Below are 24,079 nucleotides of genomic sequence, written 5' to 3' on the forward strand. Positions count from 1 at the left end.
TGGGTCTATCCATTAGTAAAGGGATATTATGACAATGTCCAGATGACTAATAATTAAATGGGAAAAAAAAATGAAACCTCCCCCACTCCTTGGTGGATATGTGTTAGGTGAGCATAGAGAGTGACAACACTAAAAACAGTGTTCTGCCTACAACTCGTGCTTATCTATATGGTTATAAAATATTTATTCAAAGGAAGATAAATTCATCAACACCTTCCAAAAAAAAACCCCTCAATACTGTGTATAATAAGAAATATTGTCAGAATGACAGCATATAGTATACTAAGAAGAAAAAAGGTGAAGGAATAAAGCTGAACAAAACTGACTATAGCAGACAAGGACACAGAACAAGTCCCCTGACAGTGATTGACCCTGACACAGCCCGAGTGTCTATAAGATTTTTAGGAAGGCTGAGTAACTGGGTATAACTCCTCAAAGCAATGTGACAACCTATACTATCTTGTGTCTATAAAATACCTATCTTTTCATTCCTTAACTCCATGTAGAGTCATATTTTCCTCAATGGGGAAGCCCAGATTCAAGACATCAGTGGTTTTTATTCTCCAAAGGAACAAAAGATTGAATAGACAAAATATTCTTGTCATTTGCCAAAAAATGGGAAGGTCACTGAGTTTTATTGTTGGGCAAGACCCCAAAGTCCCTGCAGAGAGTATGCAGTTTGTCACCATTTCCTCAGACATTTCACCTAACCGTGCTGATGCTGCTAGTCTAGGTTGAAGGCTTCAGAATTCAGTGTGATCATGTCTGTTTCACATTAGTGCCTTTCCCAGTACAAGGCATGCAGTGCATATTCGTTCATGATTTTGATTAATTCTGTGTCTGACAGATATATTACTCATGTTTCTGTGATTGTAAAACATGATGGGCTTGCATCAGTCTCTCTAGTTTATAGTTGCTTTTCACAGTGGAAAATCTGCTTGATAGATGTATGGAGAGAGAGAGATTGATAGACATATATAAGTATGTATGTCTGTATATATAAGTATGTGAATGTGTTTTAAAATATACAGTTACAAAAATTATTAGTACAGAATGAAATTAAGTAGGGCCTAACAAATAATATTTAGTTAAAATCTGAAGTGTGTGTGTGTGTGTGTGTGTGTGTGTGTGTGTGTCTGTCTGTCTGTCTCTGTCTAATGACTAGAGATTATATGGCCCAGTGCAGAAATTACTTCTCCATCTTCTTCTTGGACAACCTGGGATTAATTTCCTCAGGTTTAGCACATGAAAAAATTACCTCTTTACCGATCCTGAAATAATTTTCTTATTCAACATCCAGTTATTTTTGGATCTTAAAAATGGATATGTGTATATATATATGACTTCTAAAATATAGGTGTGTACACACATATAAATTCTGATATATATACGTATATGTAAACTCTGATGTATATTTATACATCTATCTGACATATATGTGGGTGTTTCAGTTTTAGTTTAGGGAAGTTAAAATCCTTTCCTACCTATTTTTATTTTCATGAACACAAACTACATGCGTCATTCCCTGTACATGCTTCAAGGATTTTAAGATACGCCGACTAGAGTTCTCCATTCAGCATTCAGTCCACACTTGGTATCTCAGTAAAGTTTTGTTGATTGAAGCAAGAGCAAGGGTTAATGGAGTTTTCGTACCATTATATTATATATCCAATGATGATTTCAAAACTCTACAGAGACTTTTCTCAGGTTTCGATGGCAGTTCCCACTTATTTATATTTGGCACAAGGGAGAAAATAATCATTTCATGACAATTCATGTCACAGTTCTATTTTAAGCACCAGGCTGCAATCTAAAGTGATCGTCCTTTTATTGTTGTTTTCAGAATGAGACCGAGGCTGCTTCCCATTAATCCATCTATAAAATTTGCAACAATAAGTGTGTTCTGTGTTAGATTCCCAGCTTTGCCATTTATTAGCAGTGTGACTTTGGACATATTCTATAACCATTATACACCTTGGATTTCCTATTTAAAAGAGGTGAGGGGACGATAATACATAATGTGTAGGAATAAGGATTACGTGACACGAAGCCTGAGACAGTTTCTTGTGATCTGTGGCCCTCCTGCTCTTTCACAAACTTCCCAATGAAAATGTAGAAGAGGGTTTTCAAGGCTTAAGGATCTCAGGAATCTGTTTAGTCCAACTTACTCATCTCACAGACAATGAATTGAAGGCCACAGGGGATGGAGTGACTCACATAGCTGGCTATCTGCTGGGCCAGGACAGAAAATCTCTATGGGGGCTCCTGATTCCCCTATTGCAGAGATTCCCAAGCACTGGTTTAACCATGAGATCAAAGTGGTAACCCCAAATTTATTGTGTTCTTTCTCAATTCCTGAGTTTCTGAACATGGCAAACTAGGCAGACCTTGGCAGCAATGTGGTTTAAGGGAACGAAAGTGAGTTCTGAGCTTGTTACTAAGTAGTTATGCAGCCTTCGCTTCCCATCAACACAACAGCTGGATCCTTTCTTAGCTTGGTGGCATGGATCCCCACCCTTTATTGCCTCCCTGCTTTAGGAGCTCCAGGTAGCCCTACTCAATTCTCAAGCAGTTATTGAACACTTTCTATATGCCAGATGCAACACCAGGCTGAGCCTCCCATGGGTCTCTGAAAAACCACGGTCTTTTTTTTTTTTTTCTTCCTGGTACCTAGTTGCATCTTCTTTAGCCCTACAGGTCTCAGCAAACCAACACATTATTCTCTCAGACTTTTGCAAGATAAATTATTTAAAATCTTCCTTCTCTGGTCTTGGGAACATAACATCCTTCTAGTGACTCTGAGTGATAACGTATCTTGGAGGAAAACTAGTTTTCAATGATCTTACCCCATAAGAACTCTGAATAGGCTATTGGCAGGTGGAGAGATATGGTAAAGTGGGAAGAAGGGGAAAATACTACTAAATAATAGTTTGGTGTCTCATTCCAGTTTGCATAAGAACCTGGCTGGTTTTTGTTTTTTGTTTTTTGTTTTTTTTTTTTTTTTTGCTTCCCAGAAATCATGGAAGTAGAGCATCGAGGGATTATGGCCGACTAATTGGAATGAGCTAGAGTAGAGGCCATGACCCAGGGACCAAGCTGATGTCACTTTTAGCAACTTCACTTTTCCTATGCAGAGGACACGAAAAGTACATTCCAGAGATACGCTATTATGTGCTGCTGAGATTAAGGAAAACTTGGGCCCTAAAAATTCATGACAAAAGATGATTTTTAATGAGGGTTTTTGTTTACTTTCATTACTGATTGCTTACTGACCCAGTTAATGAGAAACCAGAACTTCAGTTGCAAAGGAAAATGAGGAGAGAAGTAAAAGCATAACATTATAAAATATTATCCAAAATTACTTGAAGGGAAATATTTTTTAATCATGCAATAAAAATTGTATAAATTGGGTATATTTTTAATTATATATGTCAGTCTTTTTTAGTACCATAGTTTTTAGAAACTGGGGTCTTACAGAGACCAAAAAGGCATACAAATGACCTCCAGAATAAATGAAAATGTATTGTCTTTAGCCTGAATTGTTCCAGCCTTCTCATATTTCTTGCAACTCTAAAAATCAAATATTTGATAACATCTTATAACTTGTGAACATACGGGTACCTTCATACAAGTGCATGAGGTACTGACATAGAGAAGAATGAATAGTGTGGGAAGCAAGAATCATAGTTCCACTGTCTCTGTTCTTCCACTGTCCAACTCTGGGAGCCTCCACAGTACCTCTCTGGTTTTCCACACTCTCAAATAAACACATTGTCCTGGAAACCCACTGGTGTTCAGTGTGTTTCAACTCCACATGAGTATCAGTATGCTTCTATTTCAATAGATGCCTTTCTTCTATCAGACTTTTCCCACTTGCCCCATATTTAGGTAGAAATAAATGTCTTTAGAGTTCTTCCCCTCTCCCCTCCAGAACACTACTATTTTTTTATTTTATTTTTATTTTTTAAATGTAATTTATTGTCAAGTGGGCTAACATACAGTGTATATAGTGTACTCTTGGTTTTGGGGGTAGATTCCCGTGATTCATCACTTACATGTAACACCTGTGCTCATCCCAGCAAGTGCCTTCCTCAATGCCCATCACCCATAGATCACTTTATAAAACAAAAAGGAACTTTGTTGCTGGGGAAATAACCTACAGGTGTCTGAAGTGTGTTTGTAGTATTTGTTTTTTTGTTGTTGTTATTGTTGTCTGGGGAATGGGTTTATCATCAGAATTAAAAAGAGCTAGAAAAGGGTAGATTGGTATAAAGGAGCTTGTAGAGGATGATAGGGATGGATCAGTAAAACTGGTCAGCCAGAGCTGGAGGTTGGGGTGTGGAGGAAGAGGCAGGGGCATGTTTGCTAGTTTTATTATTTTGAGAAGCTCCTTGGAAGACTTCGGGAAATTGGATGGGACTCCTTACTCTCAAAGGGATTTTGTGGTGATCTTTTGGATTTTCTCTTGTCAAAACTTGAAATATTTTAATGATAACTGAAATGTCTTTTTAATGATTGTTAGATCCTATTTGATTCTAGCCTCATGTTGAAAAGGACATGAGGCAACACAGGTTATTAGGGTGTGTAAAGATATGATGCATAATGATTAAGTTCTTATTCCCATATAAATCTTGTTCAGCTCCCTAATGACCAGCTGCCCTGGTACCACTAAATTTGTTATAGGACTTTATCCTTTCTTTAATGACATCACACCACACTTCCAGTGTCAGATCTGCTTTTTAGCCTCTCCTACTTCTCATTTCAGTTTCTGTCATGCATTTGCCTTGTGGGTGATTGTGTTGGCCTCACCCATGCACTGTAGCTGGAAGACAACAGCTCCAGGGTAGAGAATATCACAAAGCTGAATGCATTTTGTTTCACAACAGAGTCTGGTAATTCTGCTGAGGAAGCTATGAAGGTATCTCGCAGCAGTAGCTACAATAATCTTTCACAGACATGTACATGTTCCTGGCATAGGTTTCATTCTATTCAGCCTTTCTTTAAATAAAAGAATCTCAGATGTCACCATGGAGAAGGTGACTTTTACAGAGATAGAATGGGGTCAAATATCCTATAGACTAGGTACTCTATGTGTCTGTTTCTGTAGCATTTCACACTTTCCAATACTCTCATGTATTGTTTCATTTGATCCTCTTTGCAACCCTGTGAAGCAGGCAAGGCAAGAGCTATGGCCCCAGATGAGGAGTCAAGCTTAGAAAGGTTAAGTTAGTTGCCAAAGCCAAATAAGCTCTGTGAAACAGTCCATAGTAGGACTCTGGACTTTGGATTTGAGTCCATTTCTCTATCAACTGCAAGATGCTCTCTCTGAGTAAGTCTGGCAGAGGTCAGAACCACTGCTTTGTGTTTCACAGGGCTTTGTAGTCAGTGGTCACGTAGGGTCATTTGATCTCTTTGCTTCGTTTGGTTGATTTCAAGTTCATAACCCTTTCATCAAGGACCAATTCTAGAAAATTCAGAAACAAGGAAAAAACAGACGTTTCTTTAAGAACTTCCTTATTTGAGATAGATAACACTCAATTGCAACATATTAGAGGAGTTTGTTTATCTAGATTGCAACTCATTAATGAATAAAAATAATTAGCCCTAGATTGCAAATGGGGAAAGTGAGGCATAGAATATTGCCTGACTCTTCTATTAGTCTTTTCTTCCTTCCTTCCTTATTCTAATCACCTCCATCACATTCTAGTTATATGACTTTTGGGAGAAAGAATGCACTGATTCAATGGAAAATATAGTGCAGCCAATTAAGACCAATTGCCTGATGTTTTGTGATGAAATTCATTGCTGTCAAAATATAGGCCTTGGACCTATGGTTTGGTTATAAAATTTAAAGATATATTAATTTCTTATTTTTTTTTTAATTTTTTTTTCAACGTTTATTCATTTTTGGGACAGAGAGAGACAGAGCATGAACGGGGGAGGGGCAGAGAGAGAGGGAGACACAGAATCAGAAACAGGCTCCAGGCTCTGAGCCATCAGCCCAGAGCCTGACGCGGGGCTCGAACTCCCGGACCGCGAGATCGTGACCTGGCTGAAGCCGGACGCTTAACCGACTGCGCCACCCAGGCGCCCCTTAATTTCTTATTTTGAAAAGACATTAAATAAGCTCTTACTTCAGTGGCGGCTTAAAAATGATTTGTCTGGGGGACATAGTGCGGAACCCACTGCTTGGGTTCTTTCTCTCTCTCCCCCTCTTTCTGCCCCTCCACTGCTTGCACACTCTCTCCCTCTTAAAATAAATAAATAAATAAACATTATTTTAATGATTTATCTGGGAGTAGAACCTCAGTTGGGAAAAAAAAAACAGTTTTGGAATTTTCTTGTTTCTTGATAGAACTTATTGATAATTGTGAAACAGTAAATTCAATATATGTTTGATTCAGAGCAATTCTTCTGTTAAGTTTGTCAAAACTTCCTTACCCAGCTATGGCTGATTATTTGTCTTTATTTTGCACTCTTTATCTTTAGTTATTTTCAATCCATTAGAAAACCTATACTCACTGAGATCCTTGTTACTTTCCACCTAGAAGCTGGAGAGATCAAACACTCAGGTTCTAGAGTAGCATGCCATAGGTTGAGAAACAAGAATTGAGGTGTCTGCCTTTGAATCTTGGGCAACCACTAAGTTCTTAAGGATTCTCTAGCCACTAATTTCACAACGTATCAATTTCCTCTTTATGAAACAAGAATTATATTCTTCTTGAAGAAGGGTTGTGAAAATAAACAATTGAACCTGCTTTAGGACTATAAGCTCATGACAATCAAGTGATTGAAAAAGACATTGATTTCACAAATATTGAACAAATAAATTCCATAAAAATTCCTGTTTTATTTTATTTTTTATTTTATTCCTGAGAATAAACTTCTCAAGATAGAGGAAATATATATCATTTATTTATTTTTCCTCCTTTCTTAGAATATGATGTGTATGGACTCCCTGGGAGTAATTCCAGGAAAACTTTCCCCCAAGAATCCCCCTTGAGTATTTGAACTATTAAATATTACAGGGCTGTGATGCCTCCCCCATCCTCTTATTCATAAATGATAGTTCTTGTTCCCTTCTGAGAGACCCAGAGATATTGTCCCCTGTGAAATGCTACTGAATGCGGAGAAACCTACCTCAAGGTAAAAGTGTAACTTTGGTGGTAGTAAAAGGCTGTGAGGCAAAGTAGACAGCACTGTAGAGTTAGAATACTGATTTATAATTTTAGCTTTACTCCTTGGTTTTGTCATATTGGTCAAATCATGTAACCCCTCAGAACTCAATTCCTTCACCTTTAATATGAGATAATAAGGTCTGTCTCCCTATTCTTTTGTGAGAGTTGAGCAAGGTTATGTTTGAAATAAATTTTCACAGGGGAGGCCCTCAATAAGGATGTATGGAATTAGCTGGAATATTAGTTGCTGTGACAAGTTCTGTCTAAGGGCTATCAGGGAATTTTCAAAATCAAAGGTCAATGTCCCAAACTCTATTCTCTGGAATGTGATCATGCTTTTAGTTGTTGATAGACTTTTCATAAAAGTAAAGAATTTCATAGTCAGATAAGCTTGATGGGATCTTATGGTACAGTCACAAAATGCACATTCGTATGCTAAAGTCATTAAAAGTCCTATAATTTTTTAAATCATTTTTTATCTCAGTTTTTAGCAAACTTCCTTTTTGATAGGACACATTCTCACAGAACGTTTACTAAGTTCTTCCAGAACGTATTGTGGTTGATGCTGTCACCGAGTCTGAGAACTTTAAGAGGTCATAGAAATTATCTCGTTGAAATGCTCCTCTGTTTTCTTTTATGTCTGAGGATGTTGGGGTTCACAAAGGTTGAGGAAATTGTCTAAGGTCATACCACTAATTAATGGCAGATTCAAGATCATAATAGGTTAATACTCTTTTCACCATACTACCTGCTATGGATCTAGATTAGCTCTCCCTTGGCTCACCATAAACCACTCATCAAAGGTCTTTGTAACAACGATATATATGCTTTCCCCTATGTGTGAATCATCTACCATTCCTTAATGAGATCCTCAACATTTGAGCCCAATGATCCATTCCCCCACCCGCCCCCCACATCCATTTGCCTGTGCAGAGTCAATGGCATGCCCATGCTGAGTAGAGAAATAGCTAATTTAAATATCAGTTTATTCAACTAGATTCATTCAGTTCCTCTGGACAAGTGTTTATTGAGCCCCCTTTTTAATATAGTAGTGCTACAGGAGATCCCAAACTGAGAAAGATCTAGTGCTTAAGACATCTGAACCAAAAAGCCATGTTCAGAGGCTCCTGGCAGTTTTAGGAGTTCTTTAGTGATGTGTAGCAAACCTGTTAGACTTGAAATGCATATTTTTTGTATATGTTTGGGCAGAGATTAATATCTATAATCAATGACAGAAACTATGCCCTGTGGCAAAATACACAAAAATACCACAATTTTTAGACTAAGTATCCTTGTTTAAAGTAATTATCACATTCTACCTCCTTGCTCTGATTTTTTTTGTACTCTATTTTCTCAAATAGAATTTAGAAACTTCTTGAAATTAGGGGCTTTGTCTAAACATACCTTCACATAAAGAGGTTTAAGATATACTTGCTTTTTATATTATGTAGAGTTCAAGTGCATTTTTAAAATCATATTTGCACAGGTGGAAGAGAAAGAGAAGTCTCTGAGCTGAAAACTGGCACCATTCATGAGAAAAATGGATTAATTAAACCTAATATAGTGTCTTCCCTTCAAAACACACTTCATGACCCTTTGAATGACAACTCTAACCACGTTGTTTGGATTAACAATATAAACCTTAGATCTTGAATAAATGCCTTGCTGCTATCCAAATGACTTTTTTTTTACTATTATATTTTTTATATGAAAATAATCTCTGAAGTCACATGTCTTTCTAATATAGAAGTAAAAGCTCCTGCATTGCAAATGACAAATACATTTACCTTTGCTAAGAAGTTGAGTTCCCTCATTTAAGGGCACAGGTGGCTATCTTAAAGTTACTCTTGAACTCCAAATTGCCACATACTGGAACAATCATTCATTGTTTGCTGAAAGGAAGTTTTTTAGCACTCAGATCCTGATACAAGTATGGAATAATATATCTAGGTCATTTACTAAACATATAAGCAAATAATTTCATGGGTAATAATCTCATCATTGCCTATCACAGAAGACTAATGCTCTCAGTGCTCATGTGTCTGATTCCTTAAGAACACTCTCCTTAACCTATCCATTGATCCACCGAAAATAATTTATTAAAAATAGTCTATGGGAAGTATTTTGGGGAAAAAATGTTATTTTTAACTTATTGGCAGTTTTGTTTGTTTATTTTGGAAGAGAAGAGAGATCACACAAGCAGGGGAGGGGCAGAGAAAGAAGGAGAGAGAGAGGATCCCAAGCAGGCCCTGCAGTCAGTACAGAGCCTGATGCAGGACTTGAACTCACTAACTGTGAGATCCTACCTGAGTGGAAATCGAGAGTCAGACACTTAACTGATAGAGCCACCCAGGCACCCCTGTTATTTTTAGCTTAAAACTGATGTGTTACACATTGGAGATTAAATATATGTTTTGTATTTCAGTAAGTATTGGGACCATCAAAAATGTCCAGTTATTGAGTCATACTGAGGCATTAATCCAGGTAAGAAGTAGGGAAGGATATTAAAAACAGTAGAAGTCAACAAAAAGAAAGAAGGGAATGAAGGGAAAATTGCTCCAGAAAACATTAGAATTAAGAAAAGATTGCTCTGAAAAATAAGAAAGAATCCTACCAGTGAATATGATAAAGGTTGGTAAGATGTGCCTCTTAGGAACTAGCAAGAGTGTTTTTAAGTATTTAAACTCTGTCTGTCAGTGCCTCTTCGACCTCTTGAATTTTTGCTCTAAACTCATCTTCTCTGATTTCTAAAATCATAGGTAAGTTTTAAGCTGACATAAATAGGTGTTTCTTAAAAACATTCTTTTTCATTCTATCACTCTTTAAATTTCAAACATAAGCTTTATTCTCTTTTGTATTTATGACAACATTCATTCATTCTTCATCTCAACTATTGGCCTAAAAACTAAATAAACAATTTTAACTTAATTTGCTATGGATTGAATTGTTGTATTTTCCCCCACCCCAAATTCATGTGTCAAAGTCCTAATCTCCAGTTATGGTATTCAGAGGTAGGACCTGTGGGAGGTAACTGGTTTAGATGAGAATGGGATTAATGATAAAAAGAGAGATGCTAGATTTCCCCCTCTCCACCATGTGAGGATACACCTAGAAGGAAGCCACCTACAAATCAGGAAGTGTTTCTCATGTGACTGAATCTGCCAGCACGTTGATCTTATCCTTAGCCTTTAGATAGGTGAGAAAAAAGCATTTATTGTTTAAGCTAATGTATGGTATTTGTTGTAGCAACACAAACTGACTGAGACAGTAATATTGTTCTTAAGTCTTGGATTTCCTGTATTAAAGAGCTAGGCATGTTAGCAGCCAGGCTCACTGAAACAACCTACATTCCTTCCTTAGTTACAGTGTTACCTGAAATATTATCATTTCTTGTTTTCCACTCTGTTCTATAAAATTCTGAATTCCTAAGACAGTGTAGCTTGTGCTGTTAAAACATATCTATTTGAAAAGTCAAAAACTTCTTCATTAAAACCCAAAAATATTATACCCAACATATTGAGGGTGATTATGAATTGTCAAGCTCATGAGTTTCCAAGAGGTACCCTTATGAGATAAGTTTAATTAAGCAAGGCATTCTATTAATCATTTCTAATTACTCATGCAAATCACAGACACTCTGGACTGTGGTTTAATAGCCTGATTTGTTCCCAAATGCAGCCGATGTCTGTGGCCCAATGGGTATTTCAATGAACCTATCTTCACTGATCTTGTTACTCTATCTAGATATGATACTTGTCAGAAAACCACAGCTTGATTTGTTAGGCATTACAAGTGTTTTAATTGCTGAATTAAAGAGACAAAGGTAAAAGAACACAAGAAAAGGTTGTGTTGTTACATGTGGCAATACAGCTCAACAATTAACGCACATATCCACCTGGCTATATGTGCACTACCCAAGGTACTGATCCAGAAACCCATGCTTTTCTCTTCCTACATGCAATTTCTTATCTATTCACTCCAAATATGATACTGATGAAAAGATGCTATCTTGAGTTTAGCATCATCATTTATGTAAGTAAATAAGACACATAGAAGAATACCAAACTTATTTAATGTAACTCCAGATTCTTCTTTATACTAGTGGTTCATAATTCAAATATGATGTTAAAAGATATAGCTACTTCTTCCATCCCCACTCCAAATTGCTAGAGAAAATCCATGATGGCAAAAATACGATTAACTTATTTCCAAATAAATTTGTAATTTATAATCTATACATTTTGAGAAATAAAGAGTGGCGCTTACTATTTATACATTCAAAAGGTGATGTTTGGTGAACACATACATTCAAGGATTGCTTATAATGATTCCACAACTCCCTAGGGGGTTTATCGTATGGATTTAGACCTTCGGACCTTCTCTGATCGATGGCAAATTTAGGTCTTTTTTTTTTTCAACATTTTTACTTATATAAAAATATTGAAACTTCCAGTACACCAAAAAAAAAAAAAAAAGTCTCTATCCTTTCTTCTCCCACACAAAGTGAAACTTACCCTCACCCCCACCCCAATCTACATAGCCAGTCTAGACAATCCTGGGATGCCAATCACAACCTCAGTCTCCCTTCCTCTGACCCCTCTCTTTTCTGAATGCTTCTGCTTTATAATCTCAGTCTCAGTGTCTCCTCTGGACACCCTCACCATCAAAATCTGCTGTCACAAAAAGTCTTGCTAAATCAATTTGTACTAAAGTATAAAGGACAGATAAGGTTATATTTGCATTTGAATAGAGATCATTGTGTTTCACTGAAGGGATTAAGCTCTGACCTGGAATTTTAGGCATCAACAAATATATGATCAGAGTGCCCATTCAAGGAAATTGAGCCTTCCTAGTATCCATGAAATCACACTAACTGTGTGATCACTTTTTCACCCACCAGAGAAACAGTGTGACCAGGTGGTTAGGGGCCTAGTTTCTGGGGTCAGACTCCTTGAGTTTAAATTTGGTCTCAGGCACTTTCTTCCTTATGTGACTTTTGGCATGTTTTTCCCTGTGCCTCAGCTACCCCATCTATATAAAGGGGATGAAGATAATAGAATCTACATTGTACAGTTGTAAATTGTGAAAATCCATGTGCATTGGGAGTGCTTAGACAATGCCATGTACCTTGTAGTGCTCTGTATGTGTTTGATAAAGAAAATAAATACTAGTAACATTGGCCTTGAATCTTTGTGGTGTTTCTGTCAGCAACAAGCATTAGGTCCCTGAAGATGTCTCAGTTATTCCTTGGGACTAGACTATACAGTTGTATAAGTGATTAGGGTAGATTAGGCAAACAAGTTAAAATGATACTCTTTAAAGTATGTCCTAATTGGAAGGATATCCAAAAGGGAAAGGTAAATGTCAATACAGAGGGACAGAGTTTTCCTGAAATATGACTTAAAACATGTTAAACCATAGTTCTTTGTGACCATAAATAAATACTGCAGAACAGTTCAATGAATGTTAATATTGTACTCTTCAAACTCACAATTTCTGCCTTCTTCCCTTTTTATTTTCCCACTCCCCCTTTATTTCCTTCTTTTACTCATTTCACAAATATTATTTGGACAAATAAATATTATTTGGACAAAAAGAGTGGGAATAAGTTGTCTGGGAATGATTGGTAGGTAAAGAGCTCAGTTTTAGACACTTGGGTGTGAATTGCCAGTTGAACAATTACTTGACTATGTCCAGCCAGTGAGGAATTCCAGATCTGAGCCCGAGAGGGGACATATGCCCAAGATAGAAAAGATATTCATCAATGAGTAAATAGGAGTTAAAGATAGGCTGCCCTAGTCGAAAACATGTAGATAAAAGGAAAGGTCAAGGGAAGATCATAGAAAAATGCTAATTACCAGCTTTAATGGGGAGGGTAGAAGAGGATCCAATGAAGAAAAGTAAAATAAGATTTTTTAAAAATAGGTTAGTGGGCACCTGGGTGGTTCAGTCAGTTGAGTATCCAACTCTTGGTTTCAGCTCAGGTCATGATTTCAGGGTTCCTGAATTGGGCTCCCTGCTGGTATTGTAGAGCCTGCTTGGGATTCTCTCTCATTCTCTCTCTCTTCTTTGTCCCTCCCTGATTTGTATGTACATGTGATGTGTTCTCTCTCTCTCTCTCTCTCTCTCTCTCTCTCTCAATGAATAGATTAATTTTAAAAAATAGGACAAGAACCCAATATATTTCATGGAGAGCAAATAACTGTATATTTGGAAAAAAATTAAATGTTGAAGCTTTTTCTGGTAAGTCAAGGACTAAACTGCCCATGGGATTTTCATTGAAGTTGTCTTGATGGTTTTGACTATTGTCAAAATACTTTCAAGGAAGCAGTGGAAATGAAAGCCATATTTCAGTAAGCTAAGAAGTGAATTGCAGGTTAGAAAGTAGACAGAATAAGCTCTACTGAGAAAGAAGAAAGCATAGAGCTTAAAAGCCTCAATAATATGGATTAATATGGTATTTAATGCCTACACTATTTTTTTATTGTTTCAAACGTCTGTCTCTTCTTTTGTCTGAGGCTGAAATTCCAGCACTCTGCTCCATCCTCCCAAATCTTAGTTCTATAAACATCTTTGCCTAAGAGAGACTTAAAGAGAGACAGGTAGTATGCAACAATTGTCTGGTATGTCGAAGCCAAATTTACCTGTAAATTAGGACATCCAGGCAAAGACAGCCAACAGTGCCAAGTCTCGGTCTTAGGAGTAGGATCATGATAGGACATATGTAGATAGATGTCATTAAAAGAAAGTAAATAATTGAAGTGGTAAGAGGAAATGGGTAGCTTAGAGAGTACACAGAAGAGGAAAAATATACAGATCTTTGTAGAAGGCTCCTCATTTGGTGGTGATAAGAGGGAAGATCCAGGGACAGAGATGGGGTGGGAGCAGTCTGAGAGACAGGAGCACTAGAATACTGCAGCACAACAGAAGCCTACAAAGAGGGAGTCAAACATACAAGAGATGAAGGACAAACAGAAAACAAACAGCTGGCTCAAGGAGAGATGCATGAGAAAATCCATTTGTTTTCATTTTATTTTTAAGTTTATTTATTTTGAGAGAGAAAGAGAACGCAAGCAGGGGAGGGACAGAAAGAGAGAGAGAGAGAGAGAGAGAGAGAGAGAGAAAGAGAAAGAATCCCAAGCAGGCTCTGCACTATCAGTGACTCAAGGCTCCATGTCACAAACTGTGAGATCATAACTTTAGCTGAAACAAGAATCTGAAGCTTAACTGACTGAGCCACCCAGGTGCCCCTGTTTTCCTGGTTTGTATCTCTACCTTTAACTCTCTCTCCCTCACCCCCCTTCTCTGTGCTCTGTGAGTGTACGTGTATATGCATAGAATATTATGTGTGTGTGTGTGTGTGTGTGTGTGTATCAGCTTTATTGAGATATAATTCAATAGCATATTATAAAATTCACCCATTTAAACTAAATAATTCTTTTTTTTTAAATATATTCAGAGAGTAGTGCAGCCATTAGCAAATTATTTGTGTGTGAGATTGTTGCTGCTGACCTTGGGAAAAGCAGTTTCAGGAGAATAAATAGGGGTGGGGTAAGCAGTTGTCAAAGAATTAAGAAACAGTAAGGGCACAGACTGGGGAAAAATTTTTGCAAAATACATATCTGATGAAGGGCTATTATCCAAAGTAAACAGAGAACTCTTAGGAGTCAAAAGTAAGAAAACAAACAACCTGAGTACAAAATGGGCAAAAATCTGAACAGACACTTCACTAAATAAGATATACAGATGAAAAATAAGCTGAATAATATGAAAATATGCTCAATATCCCTATGTTATTAGGGAGTTACAGATTAAAGTGACAATGAGGTACCATCACATACTTATGAGAAGGGCAAAAATCGAAAGCACTGACAAAACCAAATACTGGTGAGGATGTGGAGCAATAGGAACTCTGATTCATTGCTGGTGGGAATGCAAAATGGTGCAGCCACTTGTAATTTTTTTATAAAACTCTTATGGTAAACCTACTCTTACCATAAAACCTAACAATTATGTCCGTTGGTATTTATTCAAATGAGTTGAAAACTTACATCCACACAAAGACCTGCACATGGATAATTATAGCAGCGTTATTCATAGTTGACAACACTTGGAAGCAATCAAGATGCCCTTCAGTGTGTGATGGATAAATAAACTTGGCACATCCAGATGATGAAATATTACTTAGCACTAAAAGGAAATGAGCTATCAAGCCATAGAAAGACATGTGGATGCAGATTAGTATGTGAAGGAAGCCAGAATGAAAAGGATACTGTGATTCCAACTGTATCATATTCTGGAAAAAGCACAACTGTGTGGACATTAAAGAGATCCAGTTTCCAGGGGCTAAAATGGGTGGGAGAGACGAATAGATAGAGCATAGAGGATTTTAAGGGCAGTGACATTATTCTGTCATACTATAATGGTGGTTACATGTCATTATACTTTTGCCAAACCCACCGTGACACATCAGGAGGAGACCCTAATTTAAACTGTAGACTTTGGGTGATAATGACACGTCAGCACAGGTTCATCAATTGCAACAAATGTACCGCTGTGGTGTGAGATGTTGATGGTGTTGATAGCTGTGCATATGAGAGGCAGGGAGAATGTAGGAAATTTCTATACCTCTCATTTAATTTTGCTGTGAATCTAAAACAGCTTTGGGATTGTCTGAGTGTATAGCTCCTATTTGTTTAAGAAAGGGAGACCAAGGAAGTCAGGTGTACTTCACAGTGTGTAGAAAGTGAGTCCGAACTTATACAAGATGATGTCTGATGGAATAAGGCAATGAGAAAAACAGGCAGAAGGAGAATGAAGGAAAACACTTTTCCTCTGAGACAGAAGGAAAGAGACAATTAATAAAAACAAACAGAAAAACAAACAAATAAAAAACCCCAAACCCTTGGCTACTGAGAAGTTATGAGGAGGATATAGCTGCATAGACATTTTGAGGAAAAGAGGAAGAAAGTGTGGAAGTTTGTACTTTGTGAGTTTGATTTCTCAGTAAAGCCAAACCACAAAACACCCTAGGCTAGAGTAAATATTTGATGAAGGAGAGGTTTTTTAAGTTCACAGAGTTTGCTTCTCTAGTTAGCTTACTTGAGGGGGGAAATAAGGGTAGTGTCTACAATGGTTTCTTTTATTATTGTTGTCCTTAAGTTCTTCTGTATCTATACTGACACATGTGGCTACTGAGCCCTTGAAAAGGGGCTAGTGCAAACTAAGATGTTCTGTAAGTGCTATGAAATCTTGTATGGGGTATTTAGAGGCCACCTTGGTATTTGCAAACTAAATTCTTTATATTTTTCACAGCAACACTTTGGTAATTCTTATGAGACATTGCCAAGGTCACTTCTGAATGGTGAGAGGAGACAGAATCCCTGTCAAGGCTGGAGCAAAGTGTGGGATACAGGTCACAGGAACTATTTAGTGAGAACCTATTATAGGTTAGGATTGTTCTATTTCACATACATTTAAAAACAAACACAGTGAGTTTCTAAGTTGGAACCCTTGAACCTCTCTGAAAGTCAGTGTTTAATCTGTAAAGTGAAGCCTAAATTATCACTAACCAAATATCTATTAATCTAAAAGACATAAAGCATATTGGATATTGCTACATATGCTAGCTCATATAACTCAGGGCTTAAAACTTCCTAGTTTACCTTTGAAGTGACTTCCCTGGGATGGATTGCCAAAGTCATACAATTTATAAGTGCTCAGTGTGACCCAATGTCCATCTTCTTTCCATAAGACTACACCATGAAGGTCAGTGATCCGTCTTCTACATAATTGTCTTGAGGACTAAACAAGTTTGAGGGCTATAGCATCTAGAATTGCTCCTTGTTCTGTCCTTGCTCATTTCCAATCTCTGGAGCATGAACAGCACTCTTCTGTTCTCTTTTCTTCTCTTTGTGTCTCTACCTTTCTTTTCTTTTTTTTTTTTTTTTTGTGTCTCTACCTTTCTGAATGTTTGCTCTTCCTTTTCTCTCCCAACTCCCTCACTGTTCACTCTCCCTCTAATTCAAGTGCCTCTTTTGTGCCTCTCTCTATCTCTGTTCTTTCTCCTGGGTACTGCCATTCTGCTCTAATATAACCTTGTGTCCGGCCCCAGTTCTTTCCAATTGTCCTCAAATTTTACTTAGTAGTAGGTTCGAGAGGTATCTGCAGTATTTCTTGTAAACATTTTTGAGCAAAACTAAACACCAGTTGGAAGCAAGGGAGAAACTTGAATTAAACAAAAGACTTGGCAAACATTTTTTCAGAGTTAATTTAAATTATTTAGAATGTCTTCCAAGGGAAGTGGCATTTTGTCAACGTGTTTAAAAATATATATTCAAGGATGTTCTTGTGTATCGGGACTAATATATTCTCTGTATCATGCATTTTCATAGCATTTATGTGAACATTTCCATAGATAATGTTTCCATCTCTTCATTCTTTCACTTAAGAAATCGAGAAAATATTATTTAAAAAATATTCACTGTTAGATTTAATCATACTCCAGACACATCTTGGTTGTTTTGATGGGGTTGTGACATTGCATACTACAAAACCAATCACTTTGTAAATTATCTTCATTTATATTTTACAATTCTGTGAACTTGATTATTAGTGCAAAGAGTTTATTCCTTTAAAAGCAAAGGTTCCCTCGGTCTACACTCAAACAAAGAAGTGAGATTTTTGCAAACACCTTTAAAAAAAAGAAAGAAAGAAAGGAAAGTATTTTGCAGTCTCTGAGCTGTGAAATATGGGGCTCTCATTAGCTGCACGGAGAGTTCCCTGTTACCACTCCAGCTGTTGACTATTTACTACGGAAGCTGGTGCTAGTGGTAGGCAAAGAAAAATGCTCATTTAGTTAGAGCTTTCCAGGTGAAGATTTCTTTGAGGTTGATTTGAACATTTGCCTATTATGAGAAAAAGCTATGCATTATTCAAATCATGACAAAACTAAAAGAATTCCCCCAAATTGTTCAGTGTTTTCTCAAATAAAATGAGTGCTAGTATTTAGAGGAAAATTTCATTACGCTAATTAACTTTTAAAAATTCATTAGCTAACACATTTTTTTCTTTAAATGATAGATACTAGGAAATTCCACATCTAATTGCTTACAGATACATTTTAGTACATTTGTGAATATTTCACCCATGACCAAATGAAGTTGTTGCTTCCCATTGTAGTCATTGCAGAATCTAATTTTAAAAATCTCCAGATCTTAAATTATCATAAAAATGGTTGTCTATATTCCAGTGGCCTCTGGGGACATATTTTTTGAATGGTAGTATTTTCATAATGAGAGATGGTATGCTGTAGTGGTGAAAAAAACCCAGCTGTCAGCTCTAGATAAAGCAAAAACCTGGATTCAAATCCTCACTTGAGCATGCAAGTGCTAAACAACCTGAGCAAGTGGCCCAACCTCTCTTAGTCTATTTTTTTCATTTGTTATCCAAGCACAAAGGTCCCAGTAGATGGGTTTAGTGAGTATTCTTAAGCATCTGGGTCATTAAATAATAACTCTATTCAGAAATGGCACATCCAAGTAAACTGGAGATTTTTTTTCCTTGTATTTTCTGTTGTTGTTGTTGTCATTATTATTTACTATTGGGAAGATATTACTTTGCTAATCATCGAAAATATTATGTAGTGCATTTACAAAGAGGCAATAGACACTAAGGGATTCTTTTGAAAAGCAAGATAAAATAGCTAAAGGATTTATCAAGGGAAAGAATTATCTAGTCTGTGCCTATTCACTGCCATCCTCCTCGCCTTCCAAACCGAAGCCTCTGGAAATAAATCCTGCCATCCTCTGGCAAACTCCTGGGTTTTCCACTTGCATAGCCAAGAAGTGCAAAAGCCATGTTGTGAGATTTTCAATTTGATCGTCTCACACGAGGATACCAGTGTTTTCAGACTGGAAACAGCATGTTACTACACTTTGGCAATAATGCATTAAATACAGATGGGTTTGTTTTTAGCCAAATATGTATCATACAGCCAACAGCTGTTTAGCTATTGCCAACGGTCTGTTTAGTACACAGAGAATCTGTGAGTTTCTTTTTTGCTCAAGAAAGTCTGGTGGATCGATGTAAAAGCCCCACAAAGGTGCCCAGCCTACCACAAAACGGAAGACAGAAATTGCCAGCACAGTGAAAAAGGCTTGCAATATTTGTTTTCTCCCAAATTAAAATGCCTAGTTTGTTATAATGAATAAGACTAACATGATTTTTAATATACTCAAGTTTTAATATAATTCTAGCTCTTTCAATGGATAAAGAATACCTTACAATCTTAGCAATGATGCAGTCAGTAAGAATGTGTGGTATTTTTCACATTTTCTTTAAAAGCATGAAGCACTGAAGGGTGTGTACAGCCTCAGGAACACAGGTCATCTCTACCTCATCCCTCAAGCTGTGGAGAATTCATGGGCATCAAGTATAGTATTTCTCATTACGTAGCACTCACTTTAATTTCTATTAAAGGCATCCAGATACTTAATTAAAAGGCCACATCTATTACCTGAAAAATAAAACAGGATTCTGATCTATCAAATTCACGATTGATATAACAGAGGGCTGTCACAAGACAAAGTAAAACAATATATTGCTATTTTATATGCACTTTATATGTAGATATTACATATCTATTATATCATACTATATATGTAATACATTATATATACGACATATATAATGTACATTATATATACGTGCATATATGTATAATATACACACACACACTTATATACCCCTCTCTTTTGTAAACATTGCTTTGACACAAAAAGCAAATAAAACTATTCATTTACATTTTATATTTTAGGGATACTGCCACCAGGTGGTAGTAAGGAAACATCACATTAGAAGCTGCACTCTTTTTTTTTTTTTTTTTTTTTTTTCTTTTTTAACCCATGTAACCAAATATTTCTAGGTCTTCACATGTATAGTTGTTTCATTGAAATGGATAAATCTAAAATAGTTTAAGCAATCATCAAAAGTAAAGCATCTTAAATCAATTTAAACTCATAAGGGGGAATTAACTCTTATAATACATGCAGGAGTGATACTGAAGTTTATCAAATTGGAGCTCTTAAGAATCCAAAATTACACATACAAAATTATTTATGAATTGGAATATTTATTTGGAATTAGAAATCAAATAAGCACAATTTGCTTAAGGGTCAGAAACCCATGTCTCGTATTTCTGAAATCTATAGGCATTTCCCCCCCCAAAAAAGTTTAGAAATACCTCCTGTTCGCAGCTTCGCCTCCCTTCTCCTCTCCACTCATTTGAAAGCACTGTGCAACTCTCAGAACTCATTAGGGTGTGGGCAAGGGAGGAATTAGAAACTGAAGTTTTATTAACTTTATGATATACGCATCAAAAAATAAGATTTGGGTATTTCTCGGGGCGCCTGGGTGGCTCAGTCGGTTGAGCGTCTGACTTCCGCCCAGGTCATGATCTCGCGGTCCATGGGTTCGAGCCCCGCATCGGGCTTTGTGCTGACAGCTCGGAGCCCGGAGCCTGTTTCAGTTTCTGTGTCTCCCTCTCTCTCTGACCCTCCCCTGTTCATGCTCTGTCTCTCTCTGTCTCAAAAATAAATAAACATTAAAAAAAAAATTAAAAAAAAAGATTTGGGTATTTCTCAGCACTTGTTTGTAGCTGTGAGGCTGAAAACAGGCAACTCTACAGTTCTTCTCAACTCCAAAATACTATTGTTACTTTCTAGCTAACCCTTAAGTATTCTTGTAATTGTGTATAGTCATCCCATATTTTCATGGCGTTAAAGATCCCCAGTAAAAATTCCTTTGTTTCTGAGCTCTGGACATTTCAGTACCTCTTACTGGCCAGTGTCCTTATAGCCTCCCTCCTTTTGCTTTCTTGCCTGAAAGGATGCCTTCTCTTTCCAAAACAATGGGTTATCAACTAACTTTCCTGGTTCTTGCCTAACTGCTAAGGAAAGCTTCTGAAGGGACATGGATTGGGATAAAGAATATTGAAGAGGAGGGAGCAGGGGTTAGAAACACAATCCAGAATTTTCTGAAAAATCTAAGTTCACACCTGTCTCATGATGTTTGTTGAAAATCTTAAATGAAGACAATATTTTGTTGGTTAAGCAACTTATATGACTTACATGACTTTGGGAAATGTTCTCAACTCTGGTCTAGATTATGGTACTTCTTTTATGAGCATAGACACTTAAAAATGTCCCAGTAGAAGAAAAACTGGAAATAAACTACTTGTTTAAACATAGAGTTCTATAATCATCGATTTTGTTATTAGAACCTTTCACCTTCATGTTCATTTCTTTGGATTCTTCCTGTCCCATTCTACTGCCTGGAGAGGTATTTTCTTGGGATTATTTAGTAGGACTCCCTCCTAAGATATGTGTGAATCTATCACATGAATTTGCACTAAGCATTTATCTTTTCAGGACCCCATTGTAAACAGAAAGGAGATGGTAAAAACCCATCTTGTTGACTTCAGTCAGCACAGATTTCTGGAAGGCACAGGGAGGGCCAAAATTGCTCAACGTATTCTTTTCTATTTACAATTGATAATGGATATTTGAATTTTTTGAAGTAGGAATTAATGAGGGAAATATAAATTTCCAAATTTTTTCTCACTTAAAGGCAAGGTTAGCAAATACAATTTGCATGTAAATCAGCATTTACCTGACACATGCACTTCTCATGGCTTGAATAAACTATGACATGAAAAAGATGAAAGACGTAGGATGCCTATAAAAATCTTTAAAAGGTAATTGGCAGACACTTGCAATAAATATTTATTGAGCAAAGAAATGTCCTTTTCTAGTTTTGTGTCACTATGATTCCTGCTTCATCTCTGTCTTCTTCCTACTTTCTCATTAAATATGACTTTTCTTTTATGATAGGATTCAGACCACATTCTGATGGCAGAGAAAGGAGGATGAAGGAGCCTTAGGGTAGAAGTGGGTTTTGTTTTGTTTTGTTTTGTTTTTTTGGAAGCTGTATTTTGAAGCTGTAGAAAAAGTCTAGGACAAAGCTGAATGCCTGAAAAGTTGAAAAGGGGAGAAGAACATGAATTAGAAGACGAGCTAACATTAGGTTGGCTTTACTGCCCCTTACCTCCTACCACTTTTTAAATTATCCCCATGTGGTTTGTTTGGCTACTGTGCCTTAAGTTCTAACAGTCCCTCTCTTTGAACATTGTGCAAAGACTATTACATCAAGAGGAAAATTCCGCCTTAAGGTTCAGTGGCCTCTTCAACATATTTGAGGTGAAGGAGGAAATCAAGTTTAAGGATGCATTTTCACTTCCTGGCTTTTGTGAATGGATGCTATCTGGTTGGCCTTCTGGATATTGTCCAACCATTAACATTACAATGACTCACTGAATTGCAAGCCCCACCAAAATCCTACAAGCCCTTGCAAAGTTGCCATGTAAAAACGGTTTTGTTTGTTGTCCTTGTTGTCTCCAACCAGTTACCTTTATACATCCTTTTTTCCCCCTCCTGTTCCATTAGATGTCTTTTATCATGACATTCCTTGTCACCACTAACCTATGCCACAGAGTAAAAAATGTTCTCTTATTTATAATAATGACTTTTAATAGATTATTTTAAACAGTTATTCTAAAATCTCACCTCATTCATGAAGTCTCTTCCAACCATTAAATAGGGAAAGAAGTTCCTATGGACCAGAATCTCATCTTACCAAATACAGATGTTACATCTCTGTCTCTCTCTTCTCAATTTACATAAAATGTAATGTAAATGAAATTTAAATCTACATGTAATTAATAATCCACTGTCAATACAGGAAGCACTGCTGCTTGTCAACTAAGTTTATGTCACATTTTAAATCCTTTGTTGTCGTTCCAACAATTGTCACAGCATCTGCACCCGTGGTAGATTCCATCTCAAGAAACCATTTTCTTTGCTCATCTCTAAAAAACTACTCTTCATCTGTTGATGTTTTATCATGAGATTACAACAATTCAGTTGCATCTTCAGGCCTCACCTCTAATTCTTGTTCTCTTTCTGTTTATACCACATCTGCAGTTACTTCTTCCACTTAATTCTTGAGCCCTCAAAGTCATCCATGAGAGTTGGAGTCAACTCCTTCCAAACACCTGTTATTTTGATGTTGCTCTTTTGACCTCTTCCTATAATACATGAATGTTTTTAATGGCATCTAGAATGGTGAACCTCTCCGGAAAGTTTTCAATTGAATTGACCAGATCATCAGAGAACTCACTGTCTATAGCACGTATAGCCTTAAGAAATACATTTTTTAAATAACAAGACTTGAAAGTTGAAATTACTCCTCCCTTCATGGGCCACAGAATGGATGTTACATTGGTAGCCAAGAAAACATTCATCCCATTTGATGTCCCCATCAGAGCTCTTAGATGACCAGGTACATTGTCAACGAACAGTAATATTTTGAAAGGAATCTTGTTTTCTGACCAGTAGGTGTCAACAGTAGGTTTAAAATATTCAGTAAACTATACTGTAAACAAATGTGCTATTCTCCAGATTTTGTTGTTCCAGTTAGAGAGCTAAACAGAATAGGTTTAGCATTATTCTTAAGGGCCGTAGGATTTTCAGAATGGTAAATGAGCACTGGCTTTAGCTTTAAGTCACAGCTGCCTTAGCCCCTAACAAGAGAGTCAGCCTGTCCTTTGAAGTTTTGAAGCTAGGCATTGACTTCTCTTTTCTAGCTATAAAAGTCTTCCGTGACATCTTCTAATAGAAGGCTGTTTTGACTATGAAAATCTGTTGTTTAGTGCAGCCACTTTCGTGAATTATCTTAGCTAGATCTTCTGGATGATTTGCTGCGGCTGCTACATCAGCCCTGGTTGCTTCACATTACACTTTCATGTTATGGAGATGGCGTCTTCCTTAAACTTCACAATCAAC

The sequence above is a fragment of the Lynx canadensis genome, chromosome C2 (genome assembly GCF_007474595.2).
Source record: "Lynx canadensis isolate LIC74 chromosome C2, mLynCan4.pri.v2, whole genome shotgun sequence".
Taxonomy (NCBI): domain Eukaryota; kingdom Metazoa; phylum Chordata; class Mammalia; order Carnivora; family Felidae; genus Lynx; species Lynx canadensis.